Source organism: Oncorhynchus clarkii, chromosome 6 (genome assembly GCF_045791955.1).
Source record: "Oncorhynchus clarkii lewisi isolate Uvic-CL-2024 chromosome 6, UVic_Ocla_1.0, whole genome shotgun sequence".
In the NCBI taxonomy this organism is placed as follows: Eukaryota; Metazoa; Chordata; class Actinopteri; order Salmoniformes; family Salmonidae; genus Oncorhynchus; species Oncorhynchus clarkii.
Window position 1 is genome coordinate 60,894,840 of NC_092152.1, and position 21,340 is coordinate 60,916,179.

Genomic DNA, 21,340 nt, shown 5'->3' on the forward strand with positions numbered 1-21,340 from the left:
ACTGGCGCCCTGTGCTCTTCACATATGAAAGCAGGTTCACACTGAGCACATGTGACAGACGTGACAGTCTGGAGACGCCGTGGAGAACGTTCTGCTACCTGCAACATCCTCCAGCATGACCGGTTTGGCGGTGGGTCAGTCATGGTGTGGGGTGGCATTTCTTTGGGGGGCTGCACAGCCATATGCTGGTGCGGTTGGCCCTGGGTTCCTCCTAATGCAAGACAATGCTAGACCTCATGTGGCTGGAGTGTGTCAGCAGTTCCTGCAAGAGGAAGGCATTGATGCAATGGACTGGCCCGTCCCTTCCCCAGACCTGAATCCAATTGAGCACATCTGGGACATCATGTCTCGCTCCATCCACCAACGCCACGTTGCACCACAGACTGTCCAGGAGTTGGCGGATGCTTTAGTCCAGGTCTGGGAGGAGATCCCTCAGGAGACCGTCCGCCACCTCATCAGGAGCATGCCTAGGCGTTGTAGGGAGGTCATACAGGCACGTGGAGGCCACACACACTACTGAGCCTCATTTTGACTTGTTTTAAGGACATTACATCAAAGTTGGATCAGCCTGTACTGTGGTTTTCCACTTTAATTTTGAGTGTGACTCCAAATCCAGACCTCCATGTGTTGATAAATTTGATTTCCATTGATAATTTTTTGTGTGATTTTATTGTCAGCACATTCAACTATGTAAAGAAAAAAAGTATTTAATAATAATATTTAATTCATTCAGATCTAGGATGTGTTATTTTAGTGTTCCCTTTATTTTTTTGAGCAGTGTATTTAGCCTCACAATGAAATGTTTTATCATTTTCATTTCAGGACAACCAGGGCTACAAGTAGAACACAAAACAAGTTGACATAAACAGTTTACATTCATGAGTTTTATTGACAAATGTAAAAATAAAAAAAATATTAAAAAAAAAACGTTAGCCAATGCAAAAATTGAATAAAAATGAATGTATATGAATGCTGTAAGAACAGAAATGGTTTGCTCAGTGGGAAATTAATATCCAACTAGTCAGTGACAAATGTGTGGAGTTTGGATTTTGTGACAGCAACTACTGTATGTGAGCTTATTACCAAAATTATGTCCTGGGATTTCCTATGATCTATGTATATAGAAGAACTCCTAACCTTCTAACGACTCTTGTGTAGTTTATGAGCATCATAGAGCAAAATATGTGCATGTTTGTAAGAGTCTCAGCTTGTCATAGTTAGTTTGGAGCTCAAACCATTTTGACTCTACAGACGTTTTTGTAAAAATGACCCGGCCCACATCGGGATCAGCCCTTGTCTCACGAACACCATTAAAACTCAGCACCCATTAATCACGCAGACTAATGGTACCAACGGATGCAGAATAAATAAATTAATCCAATGGTATAACCCAGAAGTCTGTCACAACTTCTGCCAAAGTCGATGCCTCTCCTTGTTCGGGCGGTGCTTGGCGGTCGACGTCACCGGTCTTCTAGCCATCATTGATCCATGTTTCATTTTCCATTGGTTTTGTCTTGTCTTCCTACACACCTGGTTCCAATCCCATTCATTAATTGTTGTGTATTTAACCCTCTGTTTTCCCCTATGTCCTTGTCAGAGATTGTTTATTGTTATGCTCGTGATTTATGGATTGGTGGGCGACGGGTTCTTGTACTCCAGTTTATTTTATTATGTACTTTGATTTTGGAATTTGTTTTACGTTATTAAACTACTCCATTATACCAAGTTTGATTCTCCTGCGCCTGACTTCCCTGCCACCTACACACACGACATGACAAAGTCTAAAGCTGTGTTTGAATCAGAGAGCACATTTTCTATGCCAGGTGTAATTGCGCCTCATTAGCACATTATGAATGTATCCAAATAAATGTCACGAGGAAACAGTTTAAACAAATGCAAATAGAGCTACTTTTATTTTATTTACTGTTTGACGTGACTGTAAGTTAGCTGTAGTTGGCTAGCTAGCAAGAAAGGGATAAGAACATTGCCTGCCAGTATGGCAAAAAAACATTTAGAACTAACGACTGGGTAGAGTCCATCCATACAGATCAAAAATACTTGTCACGTGGCTAGGAGTGGTGGGTGCGGAGTCAGGCGCAGAGAGCAGAGGGTTCTTTGGGTTTGCCGTATTTATTCTGTTAAGAATAAGGTCACGCCAACAACAACAGGCGAAAATAATGACCTCCCCAAAACAGGACACCAAACAGTCCAAAAACTAACCAAACACAACCATCCACAAAGAGAACAGAAAACAAGCCCAGACAAAAGCAGACGGGCCAAGAAGGCTTAAATAGCCCTGAACAAAACCGCAAACGAGAAACAGGTGAAACCAATACAGACATAAACAACAGAAAAGGAAAAGGGTTTCGGTGGCAGCTAGTAGACCGGTGACGACGAGCGCCGAGCGCCGCCCGAACAGGAGCCACCTTCGGTGGAAGTCGTGACAATATTGAATGACTGGGTCGCGTCTCTGGCAACCAAACCGATAGAACGAACAACCAGCAGGTTTGTGTAGCAACCCTAGATTTGTATCGGCACTATGTCTTGTGGAAGGATGCTCCCATGCTATCTCCCAGTTTCCTTTTTTAAGTTTAACGAAAATATGTTAATCATTATTTGAATATGTTCATAATGCGCTCTAAGCCGGTGTTTGCAGGATATATTGGCACGGTTTGCCAGCCCAAGATGAACAACAACAAATAGAAAATGACTCCTGTAAAAGTCACCCAGTAAAATACTACTTGAGAAAAAGTCTTAAAGTATCTTGTTTTAATTGTACTTAAAGAGAGACTGCCCCTAAAAAGCTAATCCCTTTTAAAATAGCCTATGTGACATCGATATGAGTCAGAAACATTTATTCTAGTGTCAAAATTTACTACAAAGGGTAAATAGGATATTTTTGGTCATATAGTCAGTCTTCTCTAAAATGGAGTTTGGAACCTGAGTGAGTCACAATGAGTAAATTCCCCCTTTTGCCATGCTCCCAGTGTAGGGGTAATTAGGGCACAGGAAAATTCAGTTGGTGGTACAGTAACCTAGCCTCGTGGAAACAGTCTGGTCGCTGTGTTCACCATTCTATTTCACTTCTCATTTTAGGATATCTGAAGTGAAATAGAAAGGTGAACACAGCAATCAGGTTGGTTCCACCAGGCTAATCATAACCACCATTGATAATGTAATCAGTGCTCTGTGTGTGGGTGGATGTGTGTATGTGTGTATGTGTGTATGTGTGTGTATATGTGAGTGTGTGTGTGTGTGTGCTGCTCTGCTCATCATTGGGAATCTGGCAAAGAATTCACCTCCAGCCTCACCTCTTGCCTGCTTACCAACTGTCATCGATGGGGAGACTAGAATTAGGTAAGTTTAGTAAGACCTATTCAAACTTAAACTTAATACCTGCTTGTGTATGAGATATTACCTATCCTAACTCCCATTGGTAATAGAACAGTTACTGTGTGTGTGTGTATGTGTTCACAGGAACATGTATAAAGCCAGCACAAGGAGACTTGATGCAAGATGCTGTGATGAAGTCCCGACTGACAGACACGCTTGATGCTGATGTCTCTGAATGGAGAGAGACCTGGCACACGGCATAAAAATGTCACTAGACCCAACTTTTACTTGTATTGTCTTTTTCTCTATTCAATGGTATCAGTCAATATGGGGAGGGAGAAACCCTGTGTATTCTGCACCAGGATCAGGGAACTCCTGTTGTACACGGGACACCACACTGGAATGCATGACCATTCTGACATATTTTCCAAGGTAGCCCCATTACCACAAGAAGAATGCTGTTAGGTACAGTATCTGTATCGGCTGGGAATGACATTTGTACTCTATATTAACACGGCTTCTATGGTATTTTGTAAAGGATTGTTTATTCTACATTTGAAAGTTATCAAAACACTTAGTATAGAATATCTACATAAATTCAGCAATTGCATTCTTCTCGTATTGCTTTGTAGGCTACTGACCTATTCAACTCTTCCTCTGGCATCTCATCATGCATCTGCCTGTAGTTATTGAACTCAACCTGCAGGAAGTTTGTTTGTTGGCATTGAGTTTACGGGAAACAGCTGCAGGAAAGGTTCTGACAGATGGGCGTGTCTTGGTGGTGGCTAGGACACCTAAGAAACACTCACATCAAACCACACCCCCAAGCCAACTCACATTTGGCTTCTCTCCTCTTTAAGTACAGTGGTGAAAAAAGTACTGAATTGTCATTCTTCAGTAAAAGTAAACGCTACACATCAAATTCCTTATATTAAGAAAACCAGACAGCATGATTCTACATGGAACCCAAAAGGGTTCTACCTGGAACCAAAAATTGTTTGTCAAAGGGTTCTCGTATGGGTACAGCCGAAAACCTTTTTTCGATTCTAGATAGCGCCTTCCTCTAAGAGTGTAGCGGAGTAAAAGTAAAAGTTGTCAAAAATATAAATATCAAGGTAAAGTACAGATAACCAAAAAAATGAAGTACTTTACACCACTGCATATCACTTGATGTAAAATCTGACACACAATACTCAGTCACCCTTGAAATAAAGAAATAATTTACTAAAAGTCAATGCCCTTGAAGACTATTACGTCATGCTTTTTCCGCCTGCTATTGCTGCCTGGTGAACAATGGTGGAGGGTATGTGAGCAGCCACCACGTGTGTGTTTTAGATGAAAGATTAGATGAAAGATGAACATTCATTCTCTGGTGGGTCACCTTGATCCAAATTGCTACTGTGGGGCAAGCCAGACCACAGAAGTACACAGCACGTGTTTTTGCCCTTCAGCATAGAGAACAACTTCCTGGTAACTGCACAACTGAACGCATATCATTACCATTATCCAATCATGTGGATGTGGCCGTGCACAGTCATCAAAATGCACAAACAAGTTCTTCTAAAAACTGAGAAGAATGACAAATCCTTTCATTGTGGGTTGCTTGAGGCTCAAACATGACAAAAATGACTGGAATTCAAAATAAATGCTGAATAAATGCTAATCGTGTAGATACATACTGACAGAAAACAATTTAATGTTGATTAATGAAGGGATAGTGTTAAAAAAAAGCCCCAATATGGTCAATCTCCTTCCCTCCACATGACTATTATACTAATATATATGTAATTACATTGGATTTTAGGCCTGTTGGGGTGACATGGCTAAATCACAGTCCCTGCTTACTTAAGACAGCCATACCAGAGAGCCTGTCCTGTTCTGGTGAATTATTTATAAACTAGATGACTATCGGCGGGGAGAGAGAGAGAGGGGTGGGTGGGGTTGGAGAGAGGGCAATAGGAGACAGAGGACAAGAGACCATATCTGTTTGTAATGCACATGTGTGTTACATTAGAGAGGGAAGAGGAAGACACAGGACAGGGAAGGAGAGAGAGAAAATATAGAGGGAGAGAAGCTGCCCCCTCCTCTGCTGCTGCCCTATGCTCCTGCAGTTAAAGGCAGTGTATCAAGATCTATGATCCTAACCTGTCACAGCAGCAGTCCAGGCAACAGACGCCTAGAGCCATTTCCACAGGTACTGTGTGTGTGCGTGTGTTTTTGGTTTTACAATCTTTGTGGGGACCAGAAGTCCTAGGATAGTAAGGATAATAAAACAAGGATAGTAAAACAAGGAACGTTATGAAGTTGGGACATTTTGCCAGTCCTTCCAAGGAAAAAGGCTATTTTAGGCTTAGGGGTTAGGTTTAGGGTTAGAATTAGGGTTAGGGGTTAGGGTTATGTAGGAGTTGGGGTTAAGGTTAGGGGTTTGGGGTAAAGGTTAGTTTAGGTTAAGGAAAGCTGGATTTTGAATGGGAATCAATTGTTTGGTCCCCACAAGGATAGCAGAACAAACGTGTGTGTGTGTGTCTGTGTACTTGAAAGAGGCAAGCCTCATGATCAGAACAGGCCATTCCTGAGAACAAAACAGCCATTCACTTTGCACAACGGTAGGTACACCTTCTCTTTAGGCAACAGACACACACACATACTGTACTGTACACACCGACTCACCTTCCAACCCACCCACGTGCTGCTGTATTCACTAATATCGGCACTGTGTAAATTGAAAGCTGATAACAGCTATGACAGGTTTCTGGGGATAAATCCCCCGTCTTTATTCAACTCCATCACCTCCTTCCTTCCCCTACTGTTAGTATAAAGGAGAGGTTGAACTCGGAGCACGACAACAGCACAGCGGCAGTCTGAATACCCCTCCATCTTGAAATGCCACATTCTCCCAACTGTGAGCATATTGGGGGCATATTGTGCAGAGGTAGCAACGTTATTCCCAGTTTAGTCATTTTATCAACAGCATTGACACCTGTATACAGTATGTGCCGAGATTTACACTCTGAGCACAGATAAACTGGAGGCTCAATACAAGATACAACCCACTAGGCACACACTGGTTGAATCAACATTGTTCCAATGAAATTGCATTTCGACCAATGTGGAATTGACATTGAATTGACTTCTGTTCCCAGTGGGAAGTGACTTACTGTAAAACCTTGAATTTAGCTGTATAGAAACTCTGTAACTAGTACGCTAGGAGTCGGGAAGCAAGTACAGGTAGTTAATTTAATAATAAATGGAACAAAACAAGCACCACAAGTAGTGTACAGACATATAACACAGGAACAGAATCAATAACTCCTGGGGAAAGAACCAAAGGGAGTGACAGATATAGGGGAGGTAATCAGGAAGGTGATGGAGTCCAGGTGAGTCTCGTGAGGCGCAGGTGCGTGTAACGATGGTGGCAGGTGTGCGTAATAATGAGTAAACTGGAGACAACGAGAGCCGGAGAGGGGGAGCAGGAGTAGACGTGACACTTTTCAACACCTGTCTACAGAATCCTTGTTGATTGGCATGTTGATGTGGGATTTTCTAGAATCATATCTTTCAAGTACCAGGCAAAAGTGTGTTCAGAGTCATGTCAAAGCCATTGCTTTTCCCCTACATGGAGCCGTGAATACCCCACAATATCATGTTACAGGATTTGTAACAGCTCTGTAACTGGTTTGTGTAAATCCAGACCACTACAGGGCCTCTTCTACCAACTGTCTCAAAATAGCCTGCTGGGGAGAAAAAGGCTTTTGTAACTCCTAGACATAGTATGGTGACATAACAACTGACAATTTAGTGGACTAACTGAATCACAATAAGCCTAAAGGGACATTTTGTCTGTGCTACGCAAGACTGGATTGAAATTTCTTCAATGAACTGAAAACCATGAAGCAAATGTTATTACCAGTATGTTGCATGACAGAATCCATGTCATATTAAAAGCAAGATGGCATCCATAGAGGTGTTAACTAATTGAAATGGTAACGGTCAAGCTATGGCATGCATCACTGTAATAGATATAGTATACATGTAGGATTTACTGTAATGAACCACCCTCACACAAAGGATATTATATCAGTGGTGAAAATCCTTGAAGTTGTGGGGTGTCAGCCTTCCTTTAACTATGAAGTACTCTAAGTTACTATGACAGTCCCCCTTCTCCTGGCCTTTCACCTCGAGTTAGTCAAATAAAGTATCACACTCGCTCGCTCTCACACACACACACACACACACACACACACACACACACACACAAAAATAGTAGGTTTCGTGAGGGATTTAGTGTGCCACTTTGGCGACAGCTTAAGCAGTTTAAACACCATTAAAAAATTATGCAGAATAACAGACATAACTTACATTTCTTACCACCATTGAAATAGGCAGAAACATTAATAACATATGTATCAATAACAAGGGATACTATAAGACTTGTTCAGCTATAGGCTCAAGACAATGTGGTTTCCCCACAGCTGATACCATAAACCAGTTAGAGACTTTTCTTATTTGTCAGATTGAACATGTAAACATGAATTCCACATCACCATTGATATGGTTTCCGAGGGATAGGCTCATAACAAGGAGAGCCTCAGTTTCTCCAAAATGACCTTGCTAACTCCCTCTTCCTGTCGTTTGAAGTTGCTCCTGGATATTGTGTTAACAGAGATTAGCGTGTTGATCCTAAAGCGCGCCGGTCTCTGTGCATGACTAGGGGAGCCCTGCTGAGAGCAGCCAGGTTCATGTGGCAGTCCACAGATGGGCCGTAGCACAAGTCACAGAGCCATGGGATAGCAAGAGGGGCGCAGACGGCAGCAGGGGAGGGGCGAAGGGGGTCTTGGAGGGAAAGAGGACTTCAGAAAAGTCCCTCCTCAAGATGAAGCCTCGGCTACGGTGGGGGCTCTATAAAATCCGAGATAAGGAGAACGCGGACGGAATCAAGGAACCTAGACAATAAAGCGGAATTCAACAATATTCAAAAATGTGTTGAAATTAGTAGGGAATCAACTAAATGTATAAAATAATAAAACAAATTGCCCAAGTTTATCATAAGACATAAACAGAATGCATCAGTGATTGATATTTCCCGCAACTTTCTGAAGAGGCAACGAGTGTACTGTATACGATGCTCGCAGCTAACACTTCTGGTAGATGGAAAGGCTTTCCCAAAAACATTCTCTATTAAATGTTAATTACAAAGAATCCTATGCTTGCCTGGCAGAATGATATCATGATTATTTGCATCAATCCAGTAGGTATGTGTATTGCAAACTCTACCATCACATGTGCCCTACAAAAACACTTAAACAACAGCCTCTTGCTAGGTGCCACTGGAATTAAAGGGTAACTACAACTCAAACGTGGTCCTGATGTGGTTAAAGCATTGTTGTGGACATAAAACATCCAATTTAGTTGTTTTTCTATATAAAATAAAAATGGGTGATTTTGAGAGCAAAAAACTGAAAAATCTGGGGGAAATGGACATTTTGAAAAACAAAACAGCAAAAATTTACCGGAATCAGGCAACAAAAACTACAAGATTTTATAGGGCCTTAGGATCACTGCGCTTCCTCTGTCTGTGGCTCCCTCATTCAACCTCCTCCGTGCCTCATTAAAGCTCTTACTCCCCATTCTGAACCCACCGCCCTCCCACTGTCACCTGACCCTCCGCCTACGGCAGTGCCATATGCCTGCCATTCTGGTATTGGCAGAGACACGGGATCCGGATAAAATTCAACTCCCACTGATCTTAATAGGGGAAGCCAATTGCATTGCCTGTGAGGAAACAAACTCAAAACATCTTGCCACATCACCTGCATATTATATTATTTGCCATACACTGTGCACACTGAACACTGTAAACACACTGTACCATTTAGATCATGCAAGCTGATGAGAACTCTTGGAGTAAGTACAGTTTGTGGTCGGCCTTCCCAGCTGGTAATCTGGGCAAAATGAGATCCAGGGTGGGTGGTGTGATAACCACTGCAAGTGCCACGCTGCCCATTTTCCTTGAGAGGGAGGAGCTCTGCTCTGGTGGAGGGAAGCCATGCTGGTCCCACACAGCGGAGCTGGGCTAAATATTCCTCTGCTCTGGGAGAGCAGACAATAGGATTACTGGCCCTGCCTTCTGCCTTCCTGCAGGCTGCCTGCCTAGACTTAGCATTGAGCAAACTGCTCTTTCAGAGAGAGCAGACCAAACCCACATGCTAGGCCTGTATAGTGTGTACTGCTGTGCCTCCCCAAACATGCAATGCCACTTTAAAAAACTAAAAGGACCATTCCATCTAAAAAAAAGGTAACCTTGATGTCTTTTTAGAAGAGGGGTACTAAAATCAGGAATTAACCCCAAATGTGTTCCATTGGGCTCATCTAATAACCTGTCAATATGAACTCAATGTCTGATCTATGGGATAATTCTTGAACTAACCGTTCAGCTTTAAAGTGATGCTCCATAACTTTTGTATAATTTCAGGCAGTAGTTAAAAAAATGGTGCTAACAAGCCAAAGGGGGTCCCCGTTTTTTGTGTACTACGTCATCCAATTGTGTACTACGCTATCCTGCTACGTTCTGCACAATATATACAGTGCATTCAGAAAGTATTCAGACCCCTTGACTTTTTCCACGTTTTGACACGTTACAGCCTTATTCTAAAATGGATTAAATAAAACATTTTCCTCATCAATATACACACAACACCCCATAATGACAAAGCGAAAACAGGTTTTTAGAAAAAGTACAGAAATACCTTATTTACATAAGTATTCAGACCCTTTGCTATGAGACTCAAAATTGAGCTCAGGTGCATACTGTTTCCAATGACCATACTTGAGATGTTTCTACAACTTGATTGGAATCCACCTGTGGTAAAATTAAATTGGTTGGGCATGATTTGGAAAGGCACACACCTGTCTTTATATAAGGTCCCACAGTTGAAAGTGCGTATCAGAGCAAAAACCAAGCCATGATGTCGAAGGAACTGTCCGTAGAGCTTCAAGACAGGAATGTGTCGAGGCACAGATCTGGGGAAGGGTACCAAAACATTTACGCAGCATTGAAGGTCCCCAAGAACACAGTGGCATCCATCATTCTTAAATAGAAGAAGTTTGGAACCACTAAGACCCTCCCTAAAGCTGGCTGCCTAGCCAAACTGAGCAATCGGGGGAGAAGGGCCTAGGTCAGGGAGGTGACCATGAACCCAATGGTTACTCTGACAAAGCTCCAGAGTTCCTCTGTGGAGATGGGAGAACCTTCCAGAAGGACAGCCATCTCTGCAAGACTCCATAAATCAGGCCTTTATGGTAGAGTGGCCAAACGGAAGCCACTCCTCTGTAAAAGGCACATGACAGCCCGCTTGGAGTTTACCAAAAAGCACCTAAAAGACTCTGACCATGAAAAATAAGATTCTCTTGTCTGTTGAAACCAAGATTGAACGCTTTGGCCTGAATGCCAATCGTCACATCTGGGGGAAACCGGCACCATCCCTATGGTGAAGCATGGTGGTGGCAGCAACATGCTATGGGGATGTTTTTCAGCGGCAGGGACTGGGAGACTTGTCAGGATCAAGGGAAATATGAACAGAGCAAAGTACAGAGAGATCCTTGATAAAAATCTGCTCCAGAGCGCTCAGGTCCTCAGACTGGGACAAAGCTTCACCTTCAAACAGGACAACGACCCTAAGCACACAGCCAAGACAAAGCAGGAGTGGCTTTGGGACAAGTATCTGAATGTCCTTGAGTGGCCCAGCCAGAGTCCAGACTTGAACCCGATTGAAGATCTCTGGAGAGACCTGAAAATAGCTGTGCAGCGACGCTCCCAAACCAATCTGACAGAGCTTGAAAGGATCTGCAGAGAATAAAGGGAGAAACTCCCCAAATACAGGTGTGCCAAGCTTGTAGCATCATACCCAAGAAGACTGGAGGTTGTAATCGCTGCCAAAGGTGCTTCAACAAAGTACCGAGTAAAGGGTCTGAACACTTATGTGATATTTTTTTTTTCAATACATTTGCTAAAATAAAATAAAAACTGTTTTTGCTATGTCATTATTGGATATTGTGTTTTAGATTGATGGGGGAAATACATATTTAATCCATTTTAGAATAAGGCTGTAACGTAACAAAATGTGGAAAAAGTCAAGGGGTCTGAATACTTTCCGAATGCAATGTATACTGTATGTATATAAAAATGTATTTGAATGATATGTTACAAATCCAATTTGTACAATATGTTATGAATTTGTTGTGCTTAAGATCCTGGACTGCATCTAAGTGATGCTTCTGTTCATGATCAACAGACTGAAAACAGGAAACAATGCACAGATTTAATGTTAGAGACTGTTGCCTAGGCAAAATGTTGATGTCTTATATCAATATCTACTTCAATTGCCGTCGCGCTACACATAAACCACTGTTTGCTGACAAGCCCTTGCTCCTGCTGTAACAATTAACCCAATGGCCTGATCCCTAACACTGTTTTCTGCGGCATTAACTTTATGGTGCAGAGGAATATTTTATCTGAGGGGCGGAGTTGCAACCAGTATGCAAAACAAGCCTGTTGAAAACCAAATCCAAAAAAATAGCAATATGCCCCTAAATTCCTCACACTAGTCTAGTTTAGTAAATCAGACTGAAAAGGGAGAGGAACATAATGAATATTCATGACAGCTTGTGACAACGACGAATGTTTCAAGGTGCTAGAAAGCTATTCCTGGTACGCAAAAGCAATCCTGGTATGCAATCATAGATCAATGCCGTTAGGGAATTGTGTACCTACAATTTCTTAGTCTTAGGTTACCACTTCCCCGTCATGTGAAATATTCTGTGGTTGTTTTAGGAGCTTACTACCACACTAGAAAGAGAATACGGTCTGCACTAGAAAGACACTATGGCACCAGAAAGAATAGATCATTATTTGGCTGTGATGTTCTGTCTTCCTCTTGGTAATCATTCACACAGAGGGATACTGATTGAGTCCAATGTGTTTGTGTCACACTACTTAAACTAATATGACTTCGAAGTTGTAGAGTAGAGACAGAACTGGGAGAAGAGAGGAGTTGAGGACCTCATCTGTTTTTAGTTTTTGTATTTTGGAAAGTAACACCCACCATTTTATCACATGTTCAGTGGCAATTTGTTTAGCATAGTTTCATCCAATGTCACACAAGGAATGCTATGTGGAGAAAAAACAATCACTCATTTTCTTTGAATGCTTTTCCAGCCTCTTGGGACAAAAACAGAGCACAAAGCCAAAGCAAAAACAATTCCACAGTCATTGAAATAATGTATTTGAAGCTGAACAGTGCCCTAACCATGCAGTTAGAATGAGAGCGGGGTTGTGAGAGGACTGAAGGCTTCGACTGAGGGGATGAGAAGAGGGGATAACCAAAAGGACAGGGAGATGAGAGTGAGAGGGGGATAGAGGATAACAGAGGACAGAGAGAGGCAGCCATTCACTACCCTGTCCTTGGCTGCCGTTACTCTGTCCTACACTGATCAAGAGAGACGTGGTGGCTGAAAGTACTTTGGTAGCCTAGACAGAGAAGCAACACCAAGCCGTCAGTGACCCCAGCACTTCCCTACATCATTGCAGACCATGCACACTATTACATGTCCCTGCAGCAGGGGAGAGGGAAGAGAGAGGGGAGGCACAGGGTTCAATGTGTTTTCAGGGCTGAGTATCTCCCTCCCACCCGTCCATCAGGGGAACTAGACCGACTGGTCCCTCTCTCTAACAGGTAGAACCAGCATGACTCAGCTCTCTCTGGGACTTAACCCAAATTCACAGCTCAATCTCCAATGTAAAACTGTCAAGGAAACAAGGTCAGAGCCCGTCTCTCGGCACCGCTCTCTAAAACATTTGTGACATTTGGGAGGAAGGAAAAAAAACATGTTTTCTGAGAGACTGGCTCTACATGTACCGCTACAGAAAGCCATCTCAGCTGGTGTCTGGGCCGGGGGTACGTCTCTTCAGACTGAACCACCCGACTCCCAGTCAGATACACAATAACGTCTTTCAGAAACAATAACACAACTTATCCCTCAGAACTTTGCAATAATAGCTGTCTCAACTGGCCTACTTCACCCTGACCTCTGGTTGAGACTTTTGAGGGAAGGCGAGAGGGTTAGAATGATTTAAAGGGATACTTTGGGATTTTAGCAATGAGGCCTTTTATCTACTTCCCCAGAGTCAGAAGAACTCATGGATACCATTTTTATGTCTCTGTGTCCAGTTCAAAGGAACTTGGTTGTAGTTTCGGGAGCCAATGCTGACTAGAGTTACTGTAGTGTAATGGCTGGAAGTCTAAGGGTATCTGCTAGCATGCTGTCCACAAGTTCATCTGACTCTGGAGAAGTTGATAAAGGGCTTCATTGCCAAAATTCCACAGTATCCCTTTAATTATGGGTTTCACTTTCAAATCATAGTGAAATGAGCTTACAACTCATTAGCTTCTTCTTAGCCGCTCGTAACAAGGCGTATTTACGTCCCGTTAAACTATTCATTCACATTCCATCATTTTGCAAGTGAACACTGCCAGTTACATGGAATGTAATGCATGCTGTAGTGATGAGACATCCTGTGTTTTTCTTCAAAGGGCCCCTGTGAGAAGGAGAGAGGGGGAGGGAAGCAAAGGGGAGTGGAGAGAGAGAGAACGACAGAAAGAATACATGCATAACAGGGTAACTGTTGCATCAGCAAATCTTCTCAGGTTGCCCTGTTTGGTGTGTGTGTGTGTGTGTGTGTGTGTGTCTGTGTTCCTCAATCTCACTCAGGTGTGTGAAATATTATCTCTCTCTATACTGTAGCTGCCCCAATAGTGATGGTCCACAGAGATGCTCACCAGCCATCAGCCAAGCTCCTGCTTATGAGATGGTACCAGGGTGCAACCTCTGCTCACACTGCTTTGGACTCCCCCTTGTGGTTAGAGGGGAGACATGAGAACCCCCTATTGAGAATGCTCCCTTCCTTCATCATACCACCTCCTCTTTCTCTCTCTCTCTTTCAAACACACACACACACACACTCTCTCTCTCTCTCTCTCTCTCTCCCACTCTCTGTCTCCATCTCTCGCCAACATCTCCAGCCCCTCCCCCTACTCTGTCAAGCTGACTGCTGCATTGTGGGTCTCTGCGGCTAGCATGGTGTATCATCCTGGCTGCTGCTGACACACACACACGCAAAGCACAAAGACATAGACCCTGAAACACACACAATACAACCCACAAAAGCACACATCCACATAATGCTTTGTGTTCCACATAAGTGATGTGCTTTAGAGTGGCTGTAGGGCAGCGAGTGGGAAGGCCCTCTGCCATAAAACTCTCATTACCACCCCCTCATAAGGATTTCATTCCACATCTTTCCTCTCCCTGACTTAATAGTAGATATGAATCTGATTAATCTGACCATCCTTCCTGTTTCTGAGCAACACAAATAAAGCTTAATAGAAAACTGGCAATTTAATTACACAGAAGAATGCTAGGAATGCTGGGATCTGAGTTTGAGGACCCAGAGGCAAATTCAAGGGAGCTGATTTACTCTATGTGAGGGAAGGAGGGCATGGGGCCAGGCAGAGAGAGAGCTAAACAGTTGGGTCATGTGGGGTTTGATCCTCACACTGCAGTCAGAGATGCGCCTCGGTTCTTGTTGAGATTATGGCCATTCCTATGGCCCCTTGGAATGGACATGGCCAATATCACTGGTCTGTTCTCAATCAGGCTTAGAAGCACTAGCATTTCGCTACACTCGCATTAACATCTGCTAACCATGTGTATGTGACAAATAAAATTTGATTTGATTCTGATTGGCTAATCTCAGTTTCTGATTGGTTCACCCTAGTCCCATCCCTACACTCCTATTAGCGTCACTACATTCAGACTTCTCAGTTTACTCTTGCTCTATCCTAATCTTATCTCTCTCTCTCCTCAGATACACAAACATCCCTTTCTGTGTGTGCATCCATGGCTGTGTCAGCCTTTTGTCTCCTGTGCCTCCTTCCCTAACCTCGTGGAGCACCAGGCCACGCCACTTATATGTGGAATTCGCCGTGCCCCTCTCCCCTCTCATCAACACCTCCTTGTGGAGCTAGCCCTTTGTCAAAACAGGCCCTGGCCTCAAAGGCTGTCTGCTCTATGTTCAGATAAAGAATTTCAGCCCAACTTCAATTTGTTCTCACATTGTCAGAGAAGCTCATCTGGATGGCTTGTAGGGAGGGGAGACCAGTAAAATGACATTGTTTCAGAAGTGCTCTGAAACAATGTCTGTTATTCACCTCGGGACATGCCACAAATAATTCCCCTGGAAATTCTTTAAATGGCTCACATTGGTGAGATGTTTTTGAACTCTTTGTGTTTTGAATGTTGCAGTCAAAAAGAACAGGTGTTACTAATAAAGAGAAACCAGGCTTGTTTTGTGTAAGGAATGGTGGGGGAGAGGAGAGAGGGAGTGAGCGACCCATTTGAGGCACATAGATGGGAGAGTATGAGAGAGGTGCTGTTAGTACTGCTTGTCAGCTTGGCCTTGGCTGCGTGGAGGAGACTGAGCTTCCCCTGTAGAAGCCTCTCTCCTGCCTGCTGGCCTGGGTCCCCCAGCTGCTCAGCCCTCCTCTGAGGCTCTTTCCCTCACAGGCATCCAGAAACTTTCCATATAGCAGGGAGGCGCAGCCTTGCTCCCGGGGTCGCAGAGTTCGCCCCCATGAGGAGTTGCAGTGTGTACCCTCAACTGCCTCCGAGCCAGAGCAACCTTGGAGTTCATGGAAAAACACACTAATTTGCCAGTCACCTTTGAGCTCTTCTGAAAAGGATAAATGATTTGTATACCAGTGGGTGCTGTTCATTAATATTCGGTACACCACTTCTGTTTTACTGTGGTGGAAAGATTTCTGTCTGACATGTTTTTCTTTCAAATGGAATTCCGAGCCTTCGCCGGGAGATCTTAGTGATGGCAAATAAAGTCCATGCCAGAGAGTGGAGACACGATTGCCACCTTATAATAAAACATCTGTCCAGGACATAAGATCAAGCTCTCGATTCAAACGGTTTATTCCTAAACTCTTAACAGGCACGGCCATAGCCTACGCCAAAAACGAATCGGCTAAATACACAATCACCAACAGTTCTCTAGCACCCATGCCCAGGCCCCCTGCGGTTCCACCAACCGTAAGGACGCCTGGCACCGAAATATTCCAGGCATTCCTTTGATGGGCAGACAGCAGGGGGATTGGCCTGCTGGACCCAGCGAAACCTAGATAACTGTTTGCACCAACATACAATAAGATAATGTCATAACTCAGGCACACATACCTGTCTATGAGGATTGCTTCAACACGGTTCCTGAGTTAATGACACTCTAGACATGGACAACACATGCCATCATTAACACATTTACAAAAATAAACACAGCAGTAGAACACACACATACAGACATATACACACACATACAAGCACACAATAGAGCAGTGTTCCAACCCACACTAAAAAAAATCCCCCATACAAAGCAGGTGAGAGGAGAACTGGTTGCACTGTACTGTGTATATGTTCAACTGTACTTTATGTGGTTCCACAGTATATCATATATACATGACACCAACAGGATCAGGGCCTCTTACATCCTGTCCTGTATATACAGTAGGTATACATCAGAGGAGGCTGGTGGGAGGAGCTATAGGAGGACAGCTCATTGTAATGGCTGGAATGGAATCAATGTACTGGAGTCAAATGTTTGGTACCATTTTTTGTTTTTTTTTACCCCATTTTCTCCCAAATTGCTGGTTTGCTGCAACTACTCAATGGGCTTGGGAGAGGCGAAGGCCGAGACATGCATCCTCCGAAACATGACCCGCCTAGCGGCCTACTTAACACACTGCTCGCTTAACCCGAAAGTCAGCCGCGCCAATGTGTTGGAGGAAACACTGTTCGACTGACTAACGAAGTCAGCTTGCAGGCACCCGGCCCACCACAAGGAGTCGCTAGAGCACAATAAGCCAGAGAAAGCCCCCCGGCAATACCTTCCCCTAACCCGGACGGCACTGGGTTAATTGTGTGCCGCCTATTGGGCTCCCTGGGATCGAACCCCAGGCTGTAGTGGTGCCTCAGCAATGCGATGCAGTGTCTTAGACCTCTGCGCCACTCGGGGCGGGGCACCTCATTCCATTCCATTGATTCCATTCCAGCCATTACAAGGAGCCCGTCCTCCTATAGCTCATCCCACCAGCCTCCTCTGGTATACTCCTCTGGTATACATACACCACACCTCTGAGACTAACTGTAAGGTCTGGAAATAAAAAAGAAATGAAAACACACAAACAGTCGTAAGGCGACTGCAAATGGGAGACACAGTCTTACTTTGGAATGAGACACCTTCAAGGTATAGGGTGGTAACAAGTCGGCTTGCACAATCTGTACAAGATAGTACTGTTTTACAGGAGTTAAATTATTGCAAGTCATTTATGTTTCGAAAATTATAATGTCCAAAACTATAGTCACATGTTTTAATATTATTAAAGGCATGTATGTCCTAAAACATCTCTCTGTGATGTTACATACAGTATAGAACACATTGCAAATGACATAAAGCACTAAAGAACCTCACCGACAAGATGATCTCTCTTAGATAAGAGGACCTCTGATCGTCTCCACACTGTGGTTTTGTTTGAGAATGAATGTGATTAAAACCAAAGCAGTCGTTCCAGTCATGTGCATAAGACATGTTGGAGGCACCAGGAGGAGGTGAGAGAGCCCTGTGGATGGACTGTGTGTGTGTGTGTGTAACACGACATCTACCACAGGATCCGTGGGGCTGATCCAGAGATGAGGTGACTCTGAGCCTGTCTGGAAGGCCCCTCTGAGGGGATAAACGGGGAGTAAGACCTGGGCAGACAGGAAGAGGCAGAAAGAAACAATGTTGCATATGACACAAACTAAGAATCCAAATTTAGTTTGCTGTTGCATCAGTCTGCTGTATTTTAACCTGCAAATGTACGATACCACCACAGGAGGCCGGTGGCACGTTAATTGGGGAGGACAGGCTCATTATAATGGCTGGAGCGGAATCAGTGGAATGGTTTCAAATACATCAAACACGTGGTTTCCATGTGTTTGATGCCATACCACCCTCAGCAGCCTCCACTGGACACCACTCACTACGTCAACACTCTCTTTCTGTTCAAGGACAACAAGTCAATTCACAATGTGACCCCCCCCCCCCCAGACCTTTAACAAAGAGAGCAGAAATAAATTGGATGCAAGTGAAGGGTGTTTATTTTACAAGACCCCTTAGCAAAACAGAAATGAAGAGAAGTGGATGTTCAACCAGGCTCTCCCCTTCCTTCCCCAGAGGGCGAGTGGTGAGAGTTACTGTAGAGTACTTGCATGGGCTGGGCGATGTTGTGTGTTTTTACTGTTTCACTGCAGTCTAACGGTCTATCCTCATCACCAAATCCTAGTAAGGGGGCAGGTGGACTGGGTGTGGGGGGGGGGTGATCACGCATGGGCTCACATGCTTTTCCACAATGTTAAAGGTGCATGAGCCGCACACCCCACCCCCTGATTTGGCAGGCTAAACTCCTCCTGGGAGAGGGAGGTTCAACCGTGTGTTATATAAACACACTATATAAAGCACGGGGCTGACAGTGACAGGCCTTCACAGTGCCCATCTTCATACTCACGATCCCACTGACCATCCCACCACAACATGACTGGGAGCTACAGTATAGGATGACCATTGGAGTGAAATACAGCCTCAGAGGCATTAGAACCTTTCTGACATTGATGGAACTTTGACCTCTTTGTGAAAAATGACATATCCACATCTATCAGTCCACAGAATTCTCCCTGAAAGACTCATGTGAGGGTTAATACTTCCAAATTCCCTGCAGTCTTACAGTAAACAGACTGAACGCTCTACTCAAACAGCCATGTTTAAATACAGCCAAGCACTACTGGCCCCAGGGAAGAGAGCACAGCGCTGGAGCCCAGCCAGACAAATATCCAAAGTTATAATCACCAGGGATCAGCAAAACCACCCCCTTCTCTCTCGCTCTCCCTCTCAGAACCAAAGCAGTCTTTCACAGAATGCCAGTAAAATAACACAGCAAATCATCACTGGCACTGTAGCCTTTCTGCAGAGTCAATGTTTCTGATTCACGGATCTTTGAATTAACGGCCAGACCACAGTAAAGCAGCGGACTCCTATTGTCCGGCCTCCCCTGTGACGGGAGATAACATTACACCTAAGCTGGGATACTGGAGCCTTGATAAAGTGTGAATGGAATAGAGACAGACGGTACAAGGCCAGATGAGTGTGGGTGTACAGTATATATGTGTGTGGGTGTATGTGCATAGTGCATACAAAAAGAAAGAGGGTGGGAGGGTGAGTGAGCGGGTGGGTGGCTGTTCGTGTCACCAGTAAGGCAAAGGAGGGAACGAGTCTCAGTTTCAGAGACGCAGCTTCATCAGAATACCTTCCCAACCTTTAACCTCTGAAGGAAGATGAATCTTTGGGAAATGTGCAAGAGGTTCTGTTTTTTTATTGAACCTTTATTTAAATCAGTGCAGCTACGTAGGATGTGCTCTACAGGAAGCATCAGAGCATACGCAACTCCATTAAATGGATTCTTCGGTACTTTTGTGTGATTTTTAGCCAGTAGTTCTGAAAGTAGCGCTCATGAGCCAACAATGGTCATCGAAAATTTGCATACTATGTCACATACATTTTAAGTCGGAAGTTTACATACACTTAGGTTGGAGTCATTAAACTCATTTTTCAACCACTCCACAAATGTCTTGTTAACAAACTATAGTTTTGGCAAGTTGGTTAGGACATTTGTGCATGTGTAACAGTTTAGCTTCCGTCCCTCTCCTCGCCCCTACCTGGGCTTGAACCAGGGACCCACTGCACACATCAACAACAGTCACCCTCGAAGCATCGTTACCCATCGTGCCACAAAAACAAGGCTCTTGCTAAGCAGGGGGAACAACTACTTCGAGGTCTAAGAGTTAGTGACTCACCAACGTCATCAAAACGCTATTAACGCACACCACCGCTAACTAGCTAGCCATTTCACATCGGTTACACATGTCACAAGTAATTTTTCCAACAATTGTTTACAGACAGAATATTTCACTTATAATAAACTATCACAATTCCAGTGGGTCAGAAGTTCACATACACTAAGTTTACTGTGCCTTTAATCAGCTTGTACAGATGAACGTAGTACCTTCAGGCGTTTGGAAATTGTTCCCAAGGATGAACCAAACTTATGGAGGTCTACAGTTTTTTTTCTGAGGTCTTGGCTGATTTATTTTGATTTTCCCATGATGTCAATCAAGCAGAGGCACTGAGTTTGAAGGTAGGCCTTGAAATACATCCACAGGTACACCTCCAATTGACTCAAATATTGTCAATTAGCCTATCAGAGGCTTCTAAAGCCATGACATAATTTTCTGGAATTTTCTAAGCTGTTTAAAGGCACAGTCAAATTAGTGTATGTAAACTTCTGACCCACTGGAATTGTGATACAGTGAATTATAAGTGAAATAATCTGTCTGTAAACAATTGTTGGAAAATTACTTATGTCATGCACAAAGTAATGTCCTAACCAACTTGCCAAAACTATAGTTTATTAACAAGACATTTGTGGAGTGGTTGAAAAACAAGTTTTAAGGACTCCAACCTAAGTGTATGTAAACTTCTGACTTCAAATGTACACAATAAGACCATCTTGTAAACGGATCATGTCTGTGTTTATTTTCCAGTATGTCTGTTATCATTAGTACAGACTGTCACAATAGTGCAGCCTGTCACAATAGTGCAGCCTTATGTGACTATCTAGCAAGACACTAGCAGGCCCTGATACAGTGAGACAAAGGCTGCACAATGAGCATTTAAGGTAATGGAAGCCATCTCTGTATGTTTGAAATGGTCTCCACCGTCATGCTGGCGTGTTGACACAGCTGTGCAGAGCGCTGGACAAACCATGGGCACACCAGATAGGTTTGACTGATGTTCTCAGCT